Source organism: Triticum aestivum, chromosome 2B, assembly GCF_018294505.1.
Source record: "Triticum aestivum cultivar Chinese Spring chromosome 2B, IWGSC CS RefSeq v2.1, whole genome shotgun sequence".
NCBI classification, from domain to species: domain Eukaryota; kingdom Viridiplantae; phylum Streptophyta; class Magnoliopsida; order Poales; family Poaceae; genus Triticum; species Triticum aestivum.
Genome location: NC_057798.1, coordinates 351576561 through 351598809, shown reverse-complemented (window position 1 = coordinate 351598809; position 22249 = coordinate 351576561).

The following is a 22249-nucleotide window of genomic DNA, read 5'->3' as shown; positions in this document are numbered from 1 at the left end:
TAATGACAGGCGAGCAGCGCATCGGGAGCGGATACGTCTCCAACGTATCTATAATTTTTGATTGTTCCATGCTATTATATTACCCCTTTTGGACGTTTATGGGCTTTATTTTACACATTTATATCATTTTTGGGACTAACCTACTAACCGAAGACTCAACCCGTATTGCTGTTTTTTTGCTTATTTCAGTATTTCGAAGAAAAGGAATATCAAGCGGAGTCCAAACGGAATGAAACCTTCGGGAGCGTGATTTTTGGAACGAACGTGATCCAGAGGACTTGGAGTGCAAGTCAAGAAGCAGCCAAGGCTCCCACGAGATTGGAGGGCGCCCCCCCCCCCTAGAGGGCGCGCCCCTGTCTCGTGGGCCCCTCGGGCGTCCACCAACGTACTTATTCCTCCTATATAAGCCTACCTACCCCGAAAACATCCAGGGAGCGGATGAAACACAATTTCCACCACCGTAACCTTCTGTATCCGCGAGATCTCATCTTGGAGCCTTCGCCGGCACTCTGCCGGAGGGGGAATCGACCATGGAGGGCTTCTACATCAACATCCTTGCCCCTCCGATGAGTTGTGAGTACTTTACCACAGACCTAGGTCCATAGTTATTAGCTAGATGGCTTCTTCTATCTTTTTGGATTTCAATACAATGTTCTCCCCCTCTCTTGTGGAGATCTATTCGATGTAAAATCTTTTTGCGGTGCGTTTGTCGAGATCCGATGAATTGTGGGTTTATGATCAAGTTTATCTATGAATAATATTTGAATATTATCTGAATTCTTTTATGTATGATTGAGTTATCTTTCCAAGTCTCTTCGAATTATCAGTTTGGTTTCATCTACTAGATTGATCTTTCTTGCCATGGGAGAAGTGCTTAGCTTTGGGTTCAATCTTGCGGTATCCTTACCCAGTGACAGAAAGGGTTGCAAGGCACGTATTGTATTGTTGCCATCGAGGATAACAAGATGGGGTTTATATCATATTGCTTGAGTTTTGTCCCTCTACATCATGGCATCTTGCTTAATGCGTTACTCTGTTCATATGAACTTAGTACTCTAGATGCAGGCAGGAGTCGGTCGATGTGTGGAGTAATAGTAGTAGATGCAGGCAGGAGCCTGTCTACTTGTCACGGACGTGATGCATATATACATGATCATGCCTAGATAATCTCATAATTATTCACTTTTCTATCAATTGCTCGACAGTAATTTGTTCACCCACCGTAATACTTATGCTATCTTGAGAGAAGCCACTAGTGAAACCTATGGCCCCCGGGTCTATCTCTTATCATATTTGCTTCCAATCTACTTTTATTTGCATCTTTACTTTTTGCATCTATATTATAAAATACCAAAAATATATTTATCTTATCATACTATCTTTATTTGATCTCACTTTCGCAAATGGCCGTGCAGGGATCGACAACCCCTTTATTGCGTTAGTTGCGAGTTCTTTGTTTTTTTGTGTAGGTGCGTGGGACTTTTGAGGAGTCTTCTACTGGATTGATATCTTGGTTCTCAAAAACTGAAGGAAATACTTGCGCTACTATTGCTGCATCACCCTCTCCTCTTCGAGAAAAACCAACGCAAGCTCAAGACGTAGCAAGAAGGATTTCTGGCGCCGTTGCCGGGGAGGTCTTCACTCAAGTCAAGGCATACCAAGTACCCATCACAAACTCATCTCCCTCGCATTTACATTATTTTCCATTTGCCTCTCGTTTTCCTCTCCCCCACTTCACCCTTGCCGTTTTATTCGCCCTCTCTTTCCCAATCTACTCCTCTCTTTTCGCTTGCCTTTTTCTGTTTGCTTGTGTGTTGGATTACTTGTTGTCATGGTGCAAGATAATACCAAATTGTGTGATTTCTTGAATACCAATAATAATGATTTCCTTAGTACTCCGATTGATCCTCTTAATGATGTTGAGTCTTGTGAAATCAATACTGCTTTGCTAAATCTTGTTATGAAAGATCAATTCGCCGTCCTTCCTAGTGAAGATGCCGCTACTCATCTAAACAACTTTGTTGATTTGTGTGATATGCAAAAGAAGAAAGATACGGATAACAATATTATTAAATTGAAGTTATTTCCGTTTTCACTTAGAGATCGTGCTAAAGTTTGGTTTTCGTCTTTGCCCAAAAATAGTATTGATTCTTGGAACAAGTGCAAATATGCTTTTATCTCTAAATATTTTCCTCTAACTAAGATTATCACTCTTAGGAATGATATCATGAATTTTAAACAACTTGATCATGAGCATGTTTCCCAATCTTGGGAAAGAATGAAATTGATGCTTCGCAATTGCCCTACTCATGGTTTTAATTTATGGATGATCATACAAAAAAATTATGTCGGTTTGAACTTTGCTTCTAGAAATCTCTTAGATTCGACCGCGGGAGGCACGTTTATGGAAATCACGTTAGGAGATGCTACAAAACTTCTTGATAATATTATGGCTAAATATTCTCAATGGCACACCGAAAGATATTCTAGTAAAAAAGTGCATGCTATAGAAGAAATTAATGTTTTGAGTGGAAAGATGGATGAACTTATGAAATTGTTTGCTACTAAAAATACTCCTCTTGATCCCAATGATATGCCTTTGTCTTCTTTGATTGAGAATAATAATGATTCTATGGATGTGAATTTTGTTGGTAGGAATAGTTTTGGAAACAATGCACATAGAGGAAACTTTAATGCTAGACCATTCCCTAGTAATTCCTCTAATAATTATGGAAATTCCTACAATAACTCTTATGGTAATTTTAATAAGATGCCCTATGATTTTGATAATTTTGTGAAAGAATTTATGATTTCTCAAAAGAATTTGAATGCTTTGCTTGAAGAAAAATTGCTCAAAGTTGATGATTTGGCTAGGAACGTTGATAGACTTACGCTTGATATTGATTCTCTTAAACTTAGATCTTCTCCTCCTAAGCATGATATCAATGAGTCCCTCAAAGCCATGAGGATTTCCATTGATGAGTGTAAGGAAAGAACCGCTAGATTGCGTGCTAAGAAAGATAGCTTTATAAAAGCGTGTCCTTCTAGTTTCCATGAAAATAATGATGAGGATCTTAAAGTTATTGATGCTTCTATTATTAGATCTATGTTTTGCAATATGCATTTTGATAATTATGGGACTGATGATGAGTCAACTTTACCTAGAAGGTGTCCCAAGAATTCGGAGTTTTTAGATCTTGATGCTAAATTTGGTAAAAGTGGGATTGGACAGGTCACAACTTTAAATAGCATTGAACCCACTATCTCGGATTTCAAGGAATTTGATTATGATAATTGTTCTTTAGAAGGTTGTATTTCCTTGTTGCAATCTGTTGTTAATTCTCCTTATGCTTAAAGTAAAAAATAAAGCTTTTACCAAACATATCGTTGATGCCTTGATGCAATCTTATGATGAAAAACTTAATTTGGAAGTTTCTATACCTAGAAAACTTAATGATGAGTGGAACCTACTATAAAGATTAGAATTAAAGATCATGAGAGTTTTGCTTTGTGTGATTTGGGTGCTAGTGTTTCCACGATTCCGAAAACTTTATGTGATATTATAGGTTTCCATGATCTTGATGATTGCTCTTTAAATTTGCACCTTGCAGATTCCACCATTAAAAACCCAATGGGAAGGATCAATGATGTTCTCATTGTTGCAAATAGAAATTTGGTGCCCGTATACTTTATCGTTTTTGAAATAGATTGCAATCTTTCTTTCCCTATTATTCTTGGTAGACCTTTCCTTAGAACGATTCATGCGATTATTGATATGAAGGAAGGGAATATTAGATTACAGTTTCCATTAAAGAAAGGCATGGAGCACTTTCCAAGAAATAAAGTAAAATTACCTTGTGAATCTATCATGCGGGCTACTTATGAATTTAGTGCCAAAGATGGCACTCGTTAGATCTATCTTTGCTTGTATGCCTAGCTAGGAGCGTTAAACGATAGCGCTAGTAGGGAGGCAACCCAATTTTCTTTATGTTTTTTGTTTTTGCTCCTGTTTAGTAATAAATCTTGCATCTACCTTCTGTTTAAATGTGTTTTTATATTTTAATTAGTGTTTGTGCCAAGTAAAACCTATAGGATAACCTATGATATTAGTTGATTTGATTCTGCTGAAAAACAGAAACTTTGCGCGCACGAATATAATTTTGTTAAATCACAGGAACGTGCTTTTTCGTTGATTCTTTTAGCTTCTGATCAATAAAAAAAAATTCCAGGACTTCCTATTTTGGAAGGATTTTTAGAATTCCATAAGTTTGCGTTAGTTACAGATTGCTACAGACTGTTCTGTTTTTGACAGATTCTGTTTTTCGTGTGTTGTTTCCTTATTTTGATGCATCTATGGCTAGTAAATTAGTTTGTAAACCATATAGAAGTTTGAATACAGTAGGTTTAACACCAAAATAAATAAATAATGAGTTCATTACAGTACCTTATGTGGTGGTTTTGTTTTCTTTCACTAACGGAGCTTATAAGATTTCCTGTTGAGTTTTGTGTTGTGAAGTTTTCAAGTTTTGGGTAAAGCTTTTATGGACTGTGGAATAAAGGGTGGCAAGAGCCTAAGCTTGGGGATGCCCAAGGCACCCCAATATATTCAAGGATAGCCAAAAGCCTAAGCTTGGGGATGCCCCGTGAAGGCATCTCCTCTTTCGTCTTCGTTCATTGGGAACTTTACTTGGAGCTATATTTTTATTCGCCACATGATATGTGTTTTGCTTGGAGCGTCGTGTATTATATTAGTCTTTGGTTTTTAGTTTACCACAATCATCCTTGCTGTACACACCTTTTTGGGAGGAGCCTATTTGATTAGAATTTGCTAGAATACTCTATGTGCTTCACTTATATCTTTTGAGCTTGATAGTTTTTGCTCTAGTGCTTCACTTATATCTTTTAGAGCACGGCGGTGGCTTAATTTTGAAGAAATTTCTAGTCTCTCATGCTTCACGTATATCTTTTTGAGAGTCTTTTAGAACAGCATGGTATTTGCTATGGTCATAAAGTTGGTCCTAGAATGATGAGCATCCAAGTTGGGTATAATAAAAACTATCATAGAAAAGAATTGGATGCTATGATCAATATGATGCTTGATAATTGTTTTGAGATATTGAGGTAGTGATATTAGAGTCATGCTAGTTGAGGTGATTATGAAAAATACTTGTGTTAAGGGTTGTGATTCCCGTAGCATGCACGTATGGTGAAACTCTTTGTGATGAAGTTGGAGCACAATTTTATTTATTGATTGTCTTCCTTATGAGTGGCGGTCGGGGACGAGCGATGGCCTTTTCCTACCAATCTATCCCCCTAGGAGCATGCGCGTAGTGCTTTGGTTTTTGATGACTTATAGATTTTTGCAACAAGTACATGAGTTCTTTTGACTAATGTTGAGTCCATAGATTATACGCACCCTTTCACCCTTCCACCATTGCTAGCCTCTCTTGTGTCGTGCTACTTTCGCCGGTACCATACACCCACCATATACCTTCCTCAAAAAAGCCATCATACCTACCTATTATGGCATTTCCATAGCCATTCCGAGATATATTGCCATGCAACTTTCCACCATTTCGTTCATATGACACGCATTACTTTTGTCATATTGCTCTTTGCATGATCATGTAGTTGACATTATATTTGTGGCAAGGCCACCTTCATAATTTTCATACATGTCTCTCTTGATTCATTGCATATCCCGGTACACCGCCGGAGGCATTCATATAGAGTCATATTTTGTTTTAGCTTTGAGTTGTAATTCTTGAGTTGTAAATCCATAAAAGTGTGATGATATTCATTATTAGAGCATTGTCCCAGTGAGGAAAGGATGATGAAGACTATGATTCCCACACAAGTCGGGATGAGGCTTCGGACTTTAAGAAAAAAGAAAAAAAAGAGAAAGGCCAGAAAGAAAGAAAAAAAGGAAAGGCAAAAAAAAAGAAGAAAGAAAAAAAAATAAAAAATAAAAGAAAAAAAAATGAGAGAAAAAGAGAGAAGGGACAATGCTAATATCTCTTTTTCCACACTTGTGCTTCAAAATAGCACCATGATCTTCATGATAGAGAGTCTCATATGTTGTCACTTTCATATACTAGTGGGAATTTTTTATTATAGAACTTGGCTTGTATATTCCAATGATGGGTTTCCTCAAAAATGCCCTAGGTCTTCGTGAGAAAGCAAGTTGGATGCACACCCACTTAGTTTCTTTTTGTTGAGCTTTCATATATTTATAGCTCTAGTGCATCCGTTGCATGGCAATCCCTACTCACTCACATTGATATCTATTAATGGGCATCTCCATAGCCTGTTGATACGCCTAGTTGATGTGAGACTATCTTCTCCTTTTTTGTCTTCTCCACAATCACCATTCTATTCCACATATAGTGCTATGTCCATGGCTCACGCTCATGTATTGCGTGAAAGTTGAAAGAGTTTGAGATTATTAAACTATGAAACAATTACTTGGCTTGTCATCGGGGTTGTGCATGATTAAATACTTTGTGTGATGAAGATAGAGCAACAGCCAGACTATATGATTTTGTAGGGATAACTTTCTTTGGCCATGTTATTTTGAGAAGACATGATTACTTTGATTAGTATGCTTGAAGTATCACCATTTTCATGTTAATATGAACTTTTATTTTGTATCATTTGGATCTGAACATTCATGCCACAATAAAGAAAATTACATTGAGAATTATGCTAGGTAGCATTCCACATCAAAAATTTCTTTTTTATCACTTACCTACTCGAGGACGAGCAGGAATTAAGCTTGGGGATGCTTGATACGTCTCCAACATATCTATAATTTTTTATTGTTCCATGCTATTATATTACCCCTTTTGGATGTTTATGGGCTTTATTTTACACATTTATATCATTTTGGGACTAACCTACTAACTGGAGGCCCAGCCCGTATTGCTGTTTTTTTGCCTATTTTGGTATTTCGAAGAAAAGGAATATCAAACGGAGTCCAAACGGAATGAAACCTTCGGGAGCGTGATTTTTGGAACGAACGTGATCCAGAGGACTTGGAGTGCAAGTCAAGAAGCAGCCGAGGCTCCCATGAGATAGGAGGGCGCCCCCCCCCTAGAGGGCGCCCCCTGTCTCGTGGGCCCCTCGGGCGTCCACCGACGCACTTCTTCCTCCTATATAAGCCTACGTACCCTGAAAACATCCAGGGAGCAGATGAAACACAATTTCCACCATCGTAACCTTCTATATCCACGGGATCTCATCTTGGAGCCTTCGTCGGCAGTCTGCCGGAGGGGGAATCGACCATGGAGGGCTTCTACATCAACATCCTTGCCCCTCCGATGAGTTGTGAGTAGTTTACCACAGACCTACGGGTCCATAGTTATTAGCTAGATGGCTTCTTCTCTCTTTTTGGATCTCCATACAATGTTCTCCCCCTCTCTTGTGGAGATCTATTCGATGTAAACTCTTTCTGCGGTGTGTTTGTCGAGATCCGATGAATTGTGGGTTTATGATCAAGTTTATCTATGAATAATATTTGAATCTTCTCTGATTTCTTTTATCTATGATTGGGTTATCTTTGCAAGTCTCTTCGAATTATCAGTTTGGTTTCGCCTACTAGATTGATCTTTCTTGCCATGGGAGAAGTGCTTAGCTTTGGGTTCAATCTTGCGGTATCCTTACCCAGTGACAGAAAGGGTTGCAATGCACGTATTGTATTGTTGCCATCGAGGATAAGAAGATGGGATTTATATAATATTGCTTGAGTTTATCCCTCTACATCATGTCATCTTGCTTAATGCGTTACTCTGTTCTTATGAACTTAATACTCTAGATGCAGGCAGGAGTCGGTCGATGTGTGGAGTAATAGTAGTAGATGCAGGCAGGAGTCGGTCTACTTGTCATGGACGTGATGCATATATACATGATCATGCCTAGATAATCTCATAATTATTCGCTTTTCTATCAATTGCTCGAGAGTAATTTGTTCACCCACCATAATACTTATGCTATCTTGAGAGAAGCCACTAGTGAAACCTATGGCCCCCGAATCTATCTCTTATCATATTTGCTTCCAAGCTACTTTTATTTGCATCTTTACTTTTTGCATCTATATTATAAAATACCAAAAATATATTTATCTTATCATACTATCTTTATTAGATCTCACTTTCGCAAGTGGCCGTGAAGGGATTGACAACACCTTTATTGCGTTGGTTGCGAGTTCTTTGTTTGTTTGTGTAGGTGCGTGGGACTTTTGAGGAGCCTCCTACTAGATTGATACCTTGGTTCTCAAAAACTGAGGGAAATACGTACGCTACTATTGTTGCATCACCCTCTCCTCTTCGAGGAAAACCAACGTAAGCTCAAGACGTAGTAGGAGCGCGCCGGGAGTGGCCGCACACTTGAGCGGATCCGAGGAGTTGAAGGTGATGGCGTATTTGGACGACCTGAGCGGGCGAGTTGCCTCGAGCTTGTGGAGCACTGCGTTCACCTTGCGCACGAACTGCTTGAAGATGTGGTGAGAGGCTGGGGCCTGAGCGCCGCCCAGGATGCAGGCGATGGCTCGAGTCTCCTGGAAGCCCTTAGCCCCCTCGTCCTAGTGATGATCTTTGTTCCTTCTTGTTGGTGGTAGCAGTGGAGGAAGAGCGGCGTTGCCATGAGGCCGATCCTCGCGAAGCTGGTCCCTCCAGGCACCCTCGCGAGGCTGGCCCTGCCAGCGGTCCCCCCGGGGCTGGTCGCACCACTCCTGGCAATGGTCGCGGCCGTCCAAGCATCCTCCACCTCGGCCACCTCCACGACCGTAGCCTCGATCGTTGCACTCGGGGTGTCGACCGAGGCGCCCATTGCGGAGGGCCATGAGCTCCTGGCAGTCATTTTGGTGTTGTGGCTGTGAACATTGTGGAAGATGCAGAACGTTCATTTTCTCTTGGACGACCCGGGGTTGTCGCAGCCATGCTTCATCTCCGGCTCTGCTGCAAGCACAGCTGGCCCCTTGTGCTTCACGTCCTTGGCCTTGGCCTTCTTGTCTTCTGGGTCAGCATCAGGGGCTCAAGGATGGAGAGGCATCCCTCCTCAACCCTCGCGCACTTGTTCGCCATGTTGAACATCTCCAGGGCTGTGCAGAGGTCCTCATGGATGGCGAGATCCTCCTTTATCTTGACATCGCGAACGCCATCAGTGAACGCTGAGATGATGGCCTTGTCCGACACCTTAGGGATCTTGAGGCGGACGTTGTTGAAGCGTTGGATGTACTTCTGCAGGGTTTCGCCCGGCTGCTGCATGATGCATCATAAGTCACCCGCGGCCGACGGGTGGTCACGTGTGCCCTGGAATTTGCCGATGAAGCGGTCGCGCATCTCATGCCATTTGGAGACAGATCCCACGGGGAGGTTCACGAGCCAGGAGCGCGTGCCATCCTTGAGGGCCATGGGAAACCAGTTCGCCATAATCTTCTCATCGCTGCTGGCCGCCTCAATGCTCAACTCGTAGAGCTACAGGAACTCGGCGGGGTCGGCGGTGCCGTTGTAGCATGGGGGCAGGTCAGGCTTGAACTTGCCCTGCCAGATGACGTTGCGAATCTCCGGGGTGAATACGCGGCACCTTGTTGTGGTCAAGGGAGCCCGTCGAGGAGGTGGAGCTTGGTTTTGGTGCCCGCGTGCCGCCACCATCACTGGAGGCACATGGTCTTGGCATGGGGGTGCTGGAAGCACACATGCATCTTCTTGGGGCCGCTGCTCCACTTGGCAGTTTTCCTCTTCGCGTGCAGGCGTCTGGCGCGTCGAGTCGCGCCGCGGTGCCACCCGCCTTGGTTCGACGAGAGCGCCCGGGGCTGAAGGTGGTGGAGGTGCCCCGTGGGCCATGTTTACCGTGGCAGGCGGCTGCCGAGGCAGCGAGCGGGCCGGTGCAGTGGAGTCTTCGGCAGCGCTGACGAGACCGGCGATGCGCTCGATCCAGTCCTCGTAGAAGTCGTCGACGGGGCGGTAGCGAAGGAGCTCCCGCGCCATCGGTAGAGAAGCTTGCACGTTTGCCAGGTCATGATGCGCGTGGGAGGATGAAGCGGCCGATGTCAGCGATGGAGTGGCGGTGCGCCCGTTACGGTGCATCGAGGGGTGCAACGATGAAGCTTGATGCTCGTGGACGGCAGGGCCTGTGGCAGCGTTGGCTGCCGGTGATGGAGGGCAACGCCGACAGTCGTCGCCCGCCAGAGCTGTCTGGGCGACGCGTGCAGCGAGCGCAGCCGGCGCTCAGCGCGAGCCCGACGTGTGTCAACCTTGGAAGTGTCAAAGTAGCGGTGGATCGATCGATGAAAGAGAGGATCCAAAGCACCCCTACCTGGCGCGCAAAATGTCAGATTTCAGGTTCGGCAAACCCTTGATAGGTTCAAACTCTAGGGTGCGTGCAGAGATCTCAACCTACCCATCCTGCCTAGTCGCGATCTTCTAAGCCTAGCGCGTCGAGCCTAATGGGACAGAGAGACACAACTTTTTATCCTGGTTCGGGCCACCTTGCGGTGTAATACCCTACTCCAGCATTTTTTGTGGATTGCCTTGAAGGGCTAAGGATGAACTAGTACAGTAGATGAACTGGCCTCAGGAGATGAGGTGTTCTTGAGCTCAAGAGAGCTGGTGAGGTGGTCGGATGAGAATGGATCCGATCTGTTCGTCTCCCCCTTTCGCACCCCCTCTATGGTGGTGGCTAAGTCCTATTTATAGTGGCATGGTCCTCTTCCAAAATGTTGGCGGGAAGGGATCCCACAACGGCCAGATTTGAAGGGGGGCAAGTAGTACATCCTATCTGACTAAAGTGGTCTTCGCCTGCGAAAAGCCTCTGGTCGTGACGCTGCGGTGGGCTCGATGATGACCTCCGTCCTGCCGTCCTGGCGGTCTTGATCTTGTAGAACCAGAATGGAAACCTTTGGTTGATTCCTCGGGACTCCATGGATGCTGCCTGCCTCCTTTGCACCAAAGAGGAAACTGGTACTCTGAGCCCGCTAGCGCCAGCCCGGCGCCCGCCTGGCCTTGGTCGTCATGGCTCACGCCAGCTGAGCCTCGTGAGGTGCACCTTTCATGGAACTCTCCGCCCCTCGGGAGCCAGCCTGAGGAGGCTGATTCCCTCGGGGGTCTTGGCGTCGTCCACCTTGCGAGGCTTGGCCCCTCGCGAGGATCTTGAGTTGTCGATGCTGAAGTTGGGCCGTACCAGGCCATTGAAGGAGCCGCGCAGTGGGCCACAGGCAGGCAAGTCTGGGTACCCCCGTATCCAGAACGCCACATGGGTCTTGTCCTTCCTGAGGCAGAGGGGCCTCAGGAGCCTGGTCGCCAGGTGGGGCAACCGTGGCCTCAGGAGCATTGTCCTCAGGAGCCCCACCATCCGGTGGGGCGGCCGAGGCCTCCGGAGCACCATCCTGAGGCCGCCGTGTCTTCGCCGGGTGCGGGGTGCCGTGCCGCACACCCTTGGTCACACGCTCTTCGTGAACCACGATGAGCACCGCGCTGGCTGAGTGAGGCGTGCCGGCCAGGTAAAGCACCAGGGGTTCTAGTGGGTGATGCGCTACCATCACCGGTGGGCTGTTGAGGTACTTCTTGAGGTCTTGGAAAGCCGTGTCGACCTCCGGAGTCCACTCAAACGCGCCCTTCTTTTTCATCAGCTTGAAGAATGGAAGGGTGCGCTCACGTAGCTTGGAGTTGAAGCGCCCCAACGAGATTACGCAGCCCGCCAACTTTTCCATTTCCTTGAGGGTTTGTGGCAGGCTCATCCTTTCTATTGCTTTGATCTTTTCAAGGTTTGCAGCGATCCCTCTGTGCGACCACAGGAAACCCAGCAGCTTGCCGGAAAGGACACCGAACACGCACTTCTCCGGGTTGAGCCGCGGCTTCACCTTGTGCAAGTTGGCAAATGTCTCCTCCAGACCTTCAACAAGGGCTCACACATCCCGGGATTTGACCACTATGTCGTCAACGTATGACTCAGTGTTCCTCCCGAGCTGCTGGCCCAAAGCGATGTGCATCAGCCGCTGAAAGCTTGCTCCGGCATTACGCAACACGAAGGGCATGCTAGTGTAGCAGTACACCCCGCACGGGGTCAGGAAAGCCATCTTGTCGATGTCTTTCATGGCCATCTTGATTTGATGGTACCCTGAGAAGGTATCCAGGAAGAACAGCAAATCGCACTCGCCGATGAGTCGACGATTTGGTCGATGCGCGAAAGGGGGAAGGGTCTTGAGGACAGGTTTTGTTGAGGCTCGTAAAATTGATGCACATGTGCTCCTTCCCGCCCTTCTTGGGGACAATAACTGGGTTTGCCAACCAATCCGGGTGCCGCACCTCCCGAATAACACCGGCCTCCTATAGCTTGCGAGTCTCGTGAATGATGAAGGACTGCTTCCCAGGGGCTTGTCGCCGAGCCTTCTACTTCATGGGGCGTGCGTTGGGGCGGACCATGAGGTGGTGCTCGATCACCCCGCACAGAACACCAACCAGGTATGTCGCCTCCCATGGAAAACACGTCCTTGTTTGCACGGAGGAAGCCAACCAACGCCTCTTCCTGGTCCCGGGGGAGGCCGATGCCTATGGTGAAGGTGGCGCCCGATTCCCCATCCTCATTGACCGGCACCTGCTTCGTCTCTGCCCGATCTTGAGAGAACAACTTCTTTTTCTTCGCCGGTGCAGCCCCCGGGCCCTCCGGAGCGCTCCCCGCGCTTGGCCGCGCAGTCGCCGTAGCTTTGAAATTGAGCCCGAGGGCCGCGAGCGCGTCCGTGATGTCCCATGCCACTGTGAGGACACCAGTGCTTCCCGGCATCTTCATGATGTTGTAGCCGGTGTGAGCCGCCGCTAACAACTTGGAGAGGGCCGGGTACCAGAGAATGGCATTGTACGGGAGCCCAATGCAGGCGACGTCGAAGTTGATGAGCTTGGTATGGTAGTTGTTGCGCATTTCAAAGGTGACGAGGAGGCGTATCTGCCCTAGGGGACAGGTGGTGCCACCGCCGACCCCAAAGAAGGGCTTGGTGGGGAGTAGCCGGCTGTCAGGCACATGGAGCAGGCCGAATGCCTCCATGGAGAGGGAGTTGAGGCCAGCGCCACCGTTGATGAGAGTCCTGGTGACTGTCGGTGTCAAAACCGGCGGATCTCGGGTAGGGCGTCTCGATCTGTGCGTCTAAGGCTAATGGTAACAGGAGGCAAGGGACACGATGTTTTACCCAGGTTCGGGCCCTCTTGATGGAGGTAAAACCCTACTTCCTGCTTGATTTATCTTGATGATATGAGTATTACAAGAGTTGATGTACCACAAGATCGTAGAGGCTAAACCCTAGAAGCTAGCCTATGATGATTATGATTGTCCTTATATGGACTAAACCCTCCGGTTTATATAGACACCAGAGGGGGCTAGGGTTTACACAGAGTCGGTTACAAAGAAGGAAATCTAATATCCGGATCGCCAAGCTTGTCTTCCATGCAAAGGAGAGTCCCATCCGGACACAGGACAGAGTCTTGAGTCTTGTATCTTCATGGTCCAACAGTCCGGCCAAAGTATATAGTCCGGCTGTCCGGATACCCTCTAATCCAAGACTCCCTCAGTAGCCCCTGAACCAGGCTTCAATGACGATGAGTCCGGCACGCAGTTTGTCTTCGGCATTGCAAGGCGGGTTCCATCTCCGAATACTCCAAAGTAATTACCAAATACTTTGATCGTGTCCAGATCTGCAAGATGATTCTCATATGCTATCATGGAGAGAACGATATTCCACAAATGTAACCTGTTGATATCTTTAGATAACATGACATGGCATCAGGGTCGAGTCATTATTGACCCGTCCTCCCACAACCAACCATCACACATGTTGCGAGGCGGTTTCTCAGGCACGTCCTGCCGAAGCAGAGATTGTGTTCCCCTTATCGTGGGGCCTTCATCAATATGGGCTCGGGCAGCCCAATCGCACCGCCAATAGCGTCGAGTGGGGAACAAGCGGGTTCCACCAGGCAAGTGGGGAGGCGCAAAAGTTTTTATTGCCTCTATAAAGAGATAACGCCTCTTCTTCCTTACCCACACCTTTCCCTTCCGCTCGTCCATTCCCCTTCGCTCGAGCCCTAGCACCCAAGCACTCATCTCCTCCACCAAAAAAGGGTTCTCCGAAGATGTACGGGTCCGGAGCAAGAGGCAAATGGATGGCCTCTATTGTCCGGGAGAAGGATATCAGAAAGCTCCAAGAGGCCGAGTACCTGGCCAAGAAAGTCGGCCATCGTCTTCCGACGGCGGGACAGATCGTCCCCAATCCGGAGCCCCACAAGAGGGTCGTGTTTCTTCCTCATTTTGTCCGCGGGCTCGGGTTTCCCCTTCACCCGTTTGTTCGCGGCATCATGTATTATTACGGGATTGATTTTCATGATCTGTCCCCTCATTCTTTCCTCAACATCTCGACGTTTATCGTCGTGTGTGAGGCCTTTCTTCGTATTTCGCCCCACTTCGGATTATGGCTGAAGATCTTCAATGTAAAGCCCAAGGTGGGTAATGGCGAGCATGTTGAGTGCGGCAGCGCCATGGTGAGCAAGATGCCCAAGGTCACATGGCCGACGGACACCTTCAACGATTCCGTCAAGGAGTGGCAGCAGCAGTGGTTCTATATCACCGAGTCGCACGGAAAAAAGTGGGCCGCTTGTCACGACCGACTTTTTCAATAAATAAATATTGAGAAAATCGATCTTTAATTCCCAATATAGGAAAAAGTCATCCTTTCTGGTAGACAAATGCTTGATAAACAGAGAACCAGTAGCATCAATATATTACAGGGTTGAGATGAGGCTGCTCAACAATTTATTACAAACTCGCCAATATCTTACATATGGGCGATTATGACACAGGGGTGTGGTGGCATGCTACTAGCTCGAGGAAAAAGTGGTGGATAACTTGACTCCTAACTGGCAGCTCATCGAGCGTCGGGGGAGGCTCGATGAATTTATTCGAGGGATGCGGAAGCGGATAATACAATGACCAAAACAGGATCGCACGGGACTGACTGGGACTCCTCTAGGCGTCGGACTTGCCATCAAACTCTTCATCCATGAGATCGCCTTCATCAACATCTGGCCAAATCAACAAGCCAGGTGAGTACTTTGAAAGTACTCACAAGACAGTTCGGACAAAAGATATAATCAATGAATGCATGAATGCGTCATGAATAAAAAAATGATGCTCATACAACAACAACAATATTATTTCATGACTTCTTAAATAAAATAAATAACTGACAACCGATCGGGTGTCTGGAGCGATGCCTCGAAAGGTAAACAAATAAAATGCATGCCGCAGTCGGGCGTCTAAGCGACACCACATAAAGGGCTTAAAAAAGAATACCACTGTCGGATATCTGAGCGACGTCACAGACAGGGTTTATAAAAGAAATGCCACAGTCGGACGTCTGAGCGACATCACATAAAGGGCTTTAAAAGAAATGCCACAGTCGGACGTCTGAGCGACATCACATAAAGGGCTTTAAAAGAAATGGCACAGTCGGACATCTGAGCGACATCACATAAAGGGCTTTAAAAGAAATGCCACAGTCGGACGTCTGAGCGACATCGCAGACAGGGTTTGCAACAAATGTAAATAACAGGTATGCCACCGTCGGACGTCTGAGCGACATCATAGACAGGGCTTGTAATAAATGTAAATAACAAGATTAGTCCATCCACAAGAATAATCTTTTAACCGGATTTATCACACATAAATCCCACTGGAGTTTTGTCACTGAGGCTGATACCTGACAAGATAAGATGAATATAGTACTTGAACAAAGTACAAGATAATTGAAAGATTTGAGACTCTGCAGAGTTTGGATGAACTGACCACAGCCAACGGATTTCCGTAGTCACGAAGGACTAGTTCTGTTTACGGTATTTCAGTAGAAACACATTTAACTAGTATACACCCGTTTCACCTCACGATGTCAGGAATCACCCTGGACAACGTCCAAGAAAAACTTTGAGATGGGGAGGCCACAACCTCGAATAGCATGGGATCAAATTTCTATACGCGCGCTCTAAGGGGTGCCCCCCTCTCGGTCCCAACCAGAAACACCCATGCCCCCTGACCAGATGACGGGCTTTAATCCAGGGCCATGGAACCCTCATCCCGGCCTCTCTATTTGGTGTGTACCAGGAAAACGATTTGCAACTTACTATGCCATATTCCTTTCGGAAAACATGTGACAGTATAGGAAGGAATGAATGGAAATGTGATTTGTTTCACGATGACACGGAGGTCAAATAATCTGGCATAAGATTGGCATGTCACAACACTACCATCTTACCCATCCTCATGCCAACACATGGCTATGCAAATATGTATCCCACAACATAATGCTTTCCGAAACTTACTTTCCGCTTATGTGCATGAAATATAACATTCAAAGTAATGTTCATAAACATGCCATGACTATACTAAAATGTAAACATGCAACAACACTCATCATATCAAGAGTTCAAACATGCTTGCCTGGTTCGGAGTAGTCGGAGTTTAACTGTGTGAAGTTTGCAGGTCCATCACCTCCTCCGGTATCTTCGAGATCAGTGCACCGTTTCGCGTCTGTGGGTGGTGGTGGTGGTCGCCGGCGAGCCCTGTGTCGACAGCGGCCCTTGCTCCGGCGGACGGCGGTTCAGGCAATCGTGGATCTCGCTGGAGGGAGCGGAGTGAATCGAGGTGGAGGCTGAGGCGGAACGGGGCGGCCGGAGTCGGGGAAGAAGGGCCCCTCGAGGCTCTCCCAGTGGCTAGGCGGGGTCTAGTGAGGTGGTGGAGTCGTGCGGGGGTGAGAGCAGGCTCGGGGGTGCTATATATAGCCGGCCCGAGTCGATTGCCGTGAACGGATAAGTCCGACGAGTTCATTACGGCGGCGCTGTGGCTGGACGGTCGGCTTAGGAGCTTGAGCATCGCCTAGGTGGAGTAGTGGTGCCATTTTAGGGTCTAGCTCAGCATGGGAGGGAGGTTTACGGCCTGCCCTCGACGGAACGGCCGCACGGCCCGTCGACGGTAGAGAACGCGCTCTGCACGTGCCAGGCCACGGCGACGGTGCCGCATGCGTGCCCTGGCAAGTAGGTGGCCACGCGGAGCTACCAGGACGCTTGTGCGGCGCCGAACGGCATTAAGCCGCAGTTTTGCTCCCTGACGGTCGCTACAGTGGTTCTGCCGCCGCAAAGCACGCCCGCGCAGGTGGGCCAGGGCGCCACCGACGCCAGGAACGCGCCAAGCGTTCGTGTGAAGCTCCAGACAAGAGGGATAGGCTGCGAGCAACGTGCCAAGGGCACTGTGGACAGGTGACTGAAGTTTACTGACGGAGAACGACACTGAACTCTGAATTTACTGAATATGAACAGTACTAGTGCATGCAAGGTGTTCGACAAAATGATTCTGGCATCTAGGGATTTTTCCTTGAGCTGATTTTCGGTGGAGTGGTCTCTCATTGCAACTAGAGGTTCCTGAATTTTGGTGGAATTTTTGGAGAAGTGTAGATATGAATTTCACCAAATTTGGCAAATCTGGTCCAAACTTGCAGTGAGTGAAATTTGAAATATTCGAAAAGAAGAAGAGTGGATCAAGATGGTTCTAGGTTGTGGGTACAAAGGACTATCCAGAGGTGTTGAGTTGAGGTCAAAAATCAAATGCATTAGGGTACTTGGTTTGCAAATCACCTAGGCTCAAAAGAAAGACAGAATTATTTTGGAAAGAGAAATAATTGGAATAAAATCCAAAAATGGATTTTATTAGTTTGGACAGAATGTTTGGGTTGTACCAAAGTGGGAGGAGGGGTTTTTGGGGGAGTTTTACCATAGGAGGCATGGTAAACCAGAGTGGATCAAAATCAAAGGAAAGACCAAAAATCAAAAAGGCTTTCTTTTTAAAAGAATGTAAATCCAAGAAAAAGATTTTTGAGAGGGCAAACTTAGAAGATGGTTTTTAGGAAGGGTTTAAATGACCTTCTTTCAAACCAAGCAAGGCTCTTTCTGAAAACAAAAATCACAAAATTTTTGGAGTGTCACAACACCTACCCCCTTAGGAAAAATCTCGTCCCCAAGATTTCAGCTGATCCTTAAACAGGTGTGGGTGCTCTGTCCAAAGAAAATCCTCGCTCTCCCAAGTTGCTTCATTCTCGGTGTGATTACTCCACTGAACTCTGAAAAACTTAATGGTTTTCTGCCGGGTCCTCCTTTCAGACTCTTCTAATATTTTAGTTGGGTGCTCCCGGTAAGTGAGGTACAGTTGCATGTCAATATTCTCATGTGAAACTTGCTTCTCTGGGTTTCTCACGTATTTTCTCAACTGCGAGATGTGAAACACGTTGTGGATACCGGATAAGTCTCCGGGTAGGTCTAGATGGTAGGCTACCATGCCTCTTCGGGCCACTATATGAAATGGTCCGATGAATCTTGGTGCTAGTTTCCCCTTAATCTTGAATCGTTGCAGACCCTTCATAGGAGAAATTCTCAGGTATACCACTTCTCCGGGTTCAAAACTGATTTCCCGATGCTTTCGGTCGTAATAACTCTTTTGCCAACTTTGAGCTGTTTTGAGTCGTTCTCTAATTGTCTTAACTTTCTCCTCGGCCTCCTTGAGCATATCTGGGCCAAAGATATGGCCGTCTCCGGTCTCTGACCAATTTAGCGGGGTACGACATCTTCTCCCATATAGAGCTTCAAAGGGTGCCATTTGCAAGCTGGCTTGATAGCTGTTGTTGTATGCGAACTCTGCATATGGCAAACTTTCGTCCCAACTGTTACCGTAGGTGAGGACACAGGCTCTTAGCATGTCTTCTAGGATTAGGTTTACGCGTTCTGTCTGCCCATCAGTCTGGGGATGGTATGCGGTACTGAAGGCTAGTTGGGTTCCCAGCGCCTGTTGTAGGTGATCCCAAAATATAGAGACGAACTGTGTGCCTCTATCGGAGATGATAGTCTTAGGGACTCCATGCAGGCAGACGATACGAGCAAGATAAAGTCTGGCCAGTCTCTGAGTGGTGTAAGTTGTCTTTACCGGAATAAAATGTGCCACCTTGGTTAATCTGTCGGTTATGACCCATATGGCATCGTTTCCGTGTCGTGACCGTGGTAGTCCAACGATAAAGTCCATTCCAATCTCGTCCCATTCCCACTCGGGTATCTTATTTGGCTGTAACAGTCCGGCTGGTTTCTGGTGTTCGGCCTTGATACATTGACAAGAGTCACAGCATGCAATGAACGTGGCTATATCTCTCTTCATACCGTGCCACCAAAAAATTTCCTGAAGATCTTTGTACATTTTTGTCCCTCCAGGATGGATTGAATACGGAGTTGTGTGACTTTCAGTCAATATCTGCTGTTTGAGGTCCTTGACATTTGGTACGCATAGCCTCTCTCCGTACCACAATATCCCTTGCTCATCTACGTTGAATTCTGAGGCTCTTCCCAAACTCACTTCTCTTTTTATGCCCTCAATGCTGGGGTGTCCGTGCTGGGCTTCCTTGATCCTTTCCATCAGGGTAGGCTGTATTTCTATATTCGACACACTGCCTTCGGTAACCATTATTAGATTGAGTCGGGAAAATTCCTGCTGAAATTCTGGCCTCAACTTTGGTATACTGTTGTCGTCCGGGCTGGGATTTCGACTAAGTGCATCTGCCACAACATTTGCTTTTCCGGGATGATAGTGGATTCCAACATCATAATCCTTCACCAACTCTAACCAGCGTCGTTGCCGTAAATTTAACTCTGGCTGTGTGAAAATATACTTAAGACTCTTATGGTCTGTGTGTATCTCACAACGATTCCCATGTAGAAAGTGTCTCCATTCCTTGAGTGCATGGATGACCGCTGCTAATTCCAAGTCATGAGTGGGATAATTCTCCTCATGCTTGCGTAGTTGTCTAGAGACATACGCAACTACCTTGCCTTCTTGCATCAATACGCATCCGAGGCCTTTCCGGGATGCGTCACAATATACCTCAAAATTCTTGTGTATATCTGGCACAATTAGTACTCGTGCCGTTGTTAATTTGCTTTTCAGCTCTTGGAAGCTTTTCTCACATGCTTCTGTCCATTCAAACTTCTTGCCTTTCTTGAGAAATTGTGTCATGGGCTTTGCTATAGTGGAGAATCCTTCAATAAATCTCCGATAATAGCCTGCCATTCCCAAGAAACTCCGTACGTCCGTTACGTTAGCTGGTGGTTTCCAGCCAAGTACGGCCTTGACTTTTTCCGGGTCTACTGCAATACCTTCTTGGGTTAGCACGTGGCCCAGAAAACCCACCCGCCTCAGCCAAAATTCACATTTGCTGAATTTGGCATACAGTTGATGTTTCCTGAGTTCTCCGAGTACAATCCTGAGATGTTCGGCGTGCTCTTCTGGTGTTTTGGAATATATCAGAATATCATCGATGAATACCACAACAAACTTGTCCATATACTTCATAAATAATTTGTTCATGAGGTGAACAAAATATGCGGGGGCGTTGGTTAGCCCGAATGGCATCACTGTGAACTCATACAACCCATATCTGGAGGTGAAGGCGGTCTTGGGAATATCTTCTGTTCGTACTTTTAATTGGTGGTATCCTGATCTCAAGTTAATTTTTGAGAAGACTTTGGCCTGTGCGAGCTGATCGAATAAATCATTTATTCGGGGCATTGGGTATTTGTTCTTGATTGTGACCATGTTGAGAGCTCGATAATCAATACACAACCTCATTGTTCCATCCTTCTTCCTGGCAAATAAAATTGGAGAACCCCAAGGTGAGGAGCTGGCTCGTATGTATCCTTTCTCCAACAATTCTTTTATTTGCTTCTTCAACTCTACCAATTCGGATGGTGCCATTCTGTAAGGTTTCTTGTAAATAGGAGCGGTTCCGGGTGCTAGCTCAATGCTGAATTCTATCTCTCGGTCTGGTGGCATGCCTGGTAGTTCTTCTGGAAATACGTCTGGGAATTCACATACTACTGGAACCTTGTTCAGCTCGGAAACGTCCACCTTGTTTAATCTAGGTTGCCGAGGTATTTGTCTCTCTTTGGCTGAAACTTTTATTTTCTTCCCATGATGGTGTGTGAGAATCACGGTAGGGCTGAAGCAGTCAATAAAACCTTTGTTGGTGGTTAACCAATCCATTCCTAGGATGACATCCAGGCCTTTGCTTTCCAGTACAATAAGGTTGGCGTAAAACTTCAATCCTTCAAATTCAATAACCACACCTTGACAGTAACTCTGGGTCACTTGCTTAAATCCAGGGGACTTGATGATCATTGATTTTTCCAAGGGAAGCATCGAATTTTTTTTTGCAAAGCAAAACTTTTCGAAACGAATGAGTGAGAAGCTCCAGAATCAAACAAAACCATGGCAGGTATTGTGTTGACGGGGTACGTACCGAGTACGATATCTGGGGCGTTCTGTGCTTCCTCTCGGGTCACGTGGTTCAAGTGACCTTTCTGGTGGTTGTTGTTGGGGTTGAAATTGCTTCGCTTTGGTGCTGAATTATTGCCACCATTATTGAGCTTCGGGGTTCAGCTCCTTGGCTTGGGGCACTGCTTGGCATAATGCCCTTCTTCTCCACAAGCATAACAGGTAACGCCTGGGCGATAGGTGAACTCTTTGTCTCTTGCATGGAAATTCTTGATTGGACGTGAATTTTCCGTCGGGGTTTTGTGTGTTCTACCCTTCTGAATTTCCGTCTTGTTTCTGGGGTTGCGAGCAAAAGTAGTCTGGTCCCTTTTGCGTTTGCGGAAATCTTCCAGGCTACGTCGCTCATTTTCTAGAGTAATGGCCTTATCCACCAGTGTTTTAAAATCTGGAAAGGTATGCACAACTAGCTGGCCCTTAAGGGTGGGTGCCAGGCCTTCCAAGAATTTTTCCATCTTCTTGCTCTCGGTCATGCATTCTTCATTGGCGTAGCGAGACAGCAGAGTGAATTGGCTGTTGTATTCTGACACTGTCATGGCCCTTTGCTTTAGTTCATCAAATTCTTTCTTCTTGATTTTCATGACGCTCTTAGGAATATGTGCCCCACGAAAACCTTCTTTGAAATTCTCCAGGTGATTCATTTTTGTTGGGTGCATGTGCAGGAAGTTTTCCCACCACGATGCTGCTGCTCCTGTGAGATAATGTGGTGCATACAATACTTTCTCACGGTCTGAACACTGTGCGATAATTAATTTTCTCTCCATGTCTCGAAGCCAGTCATCAGCCTCAAGAGGCTTGTCAGTATGAGAAAATGTTGGAGGACGCGTCTTTTGTAACTCAGATAATTTGGATTGCGGTT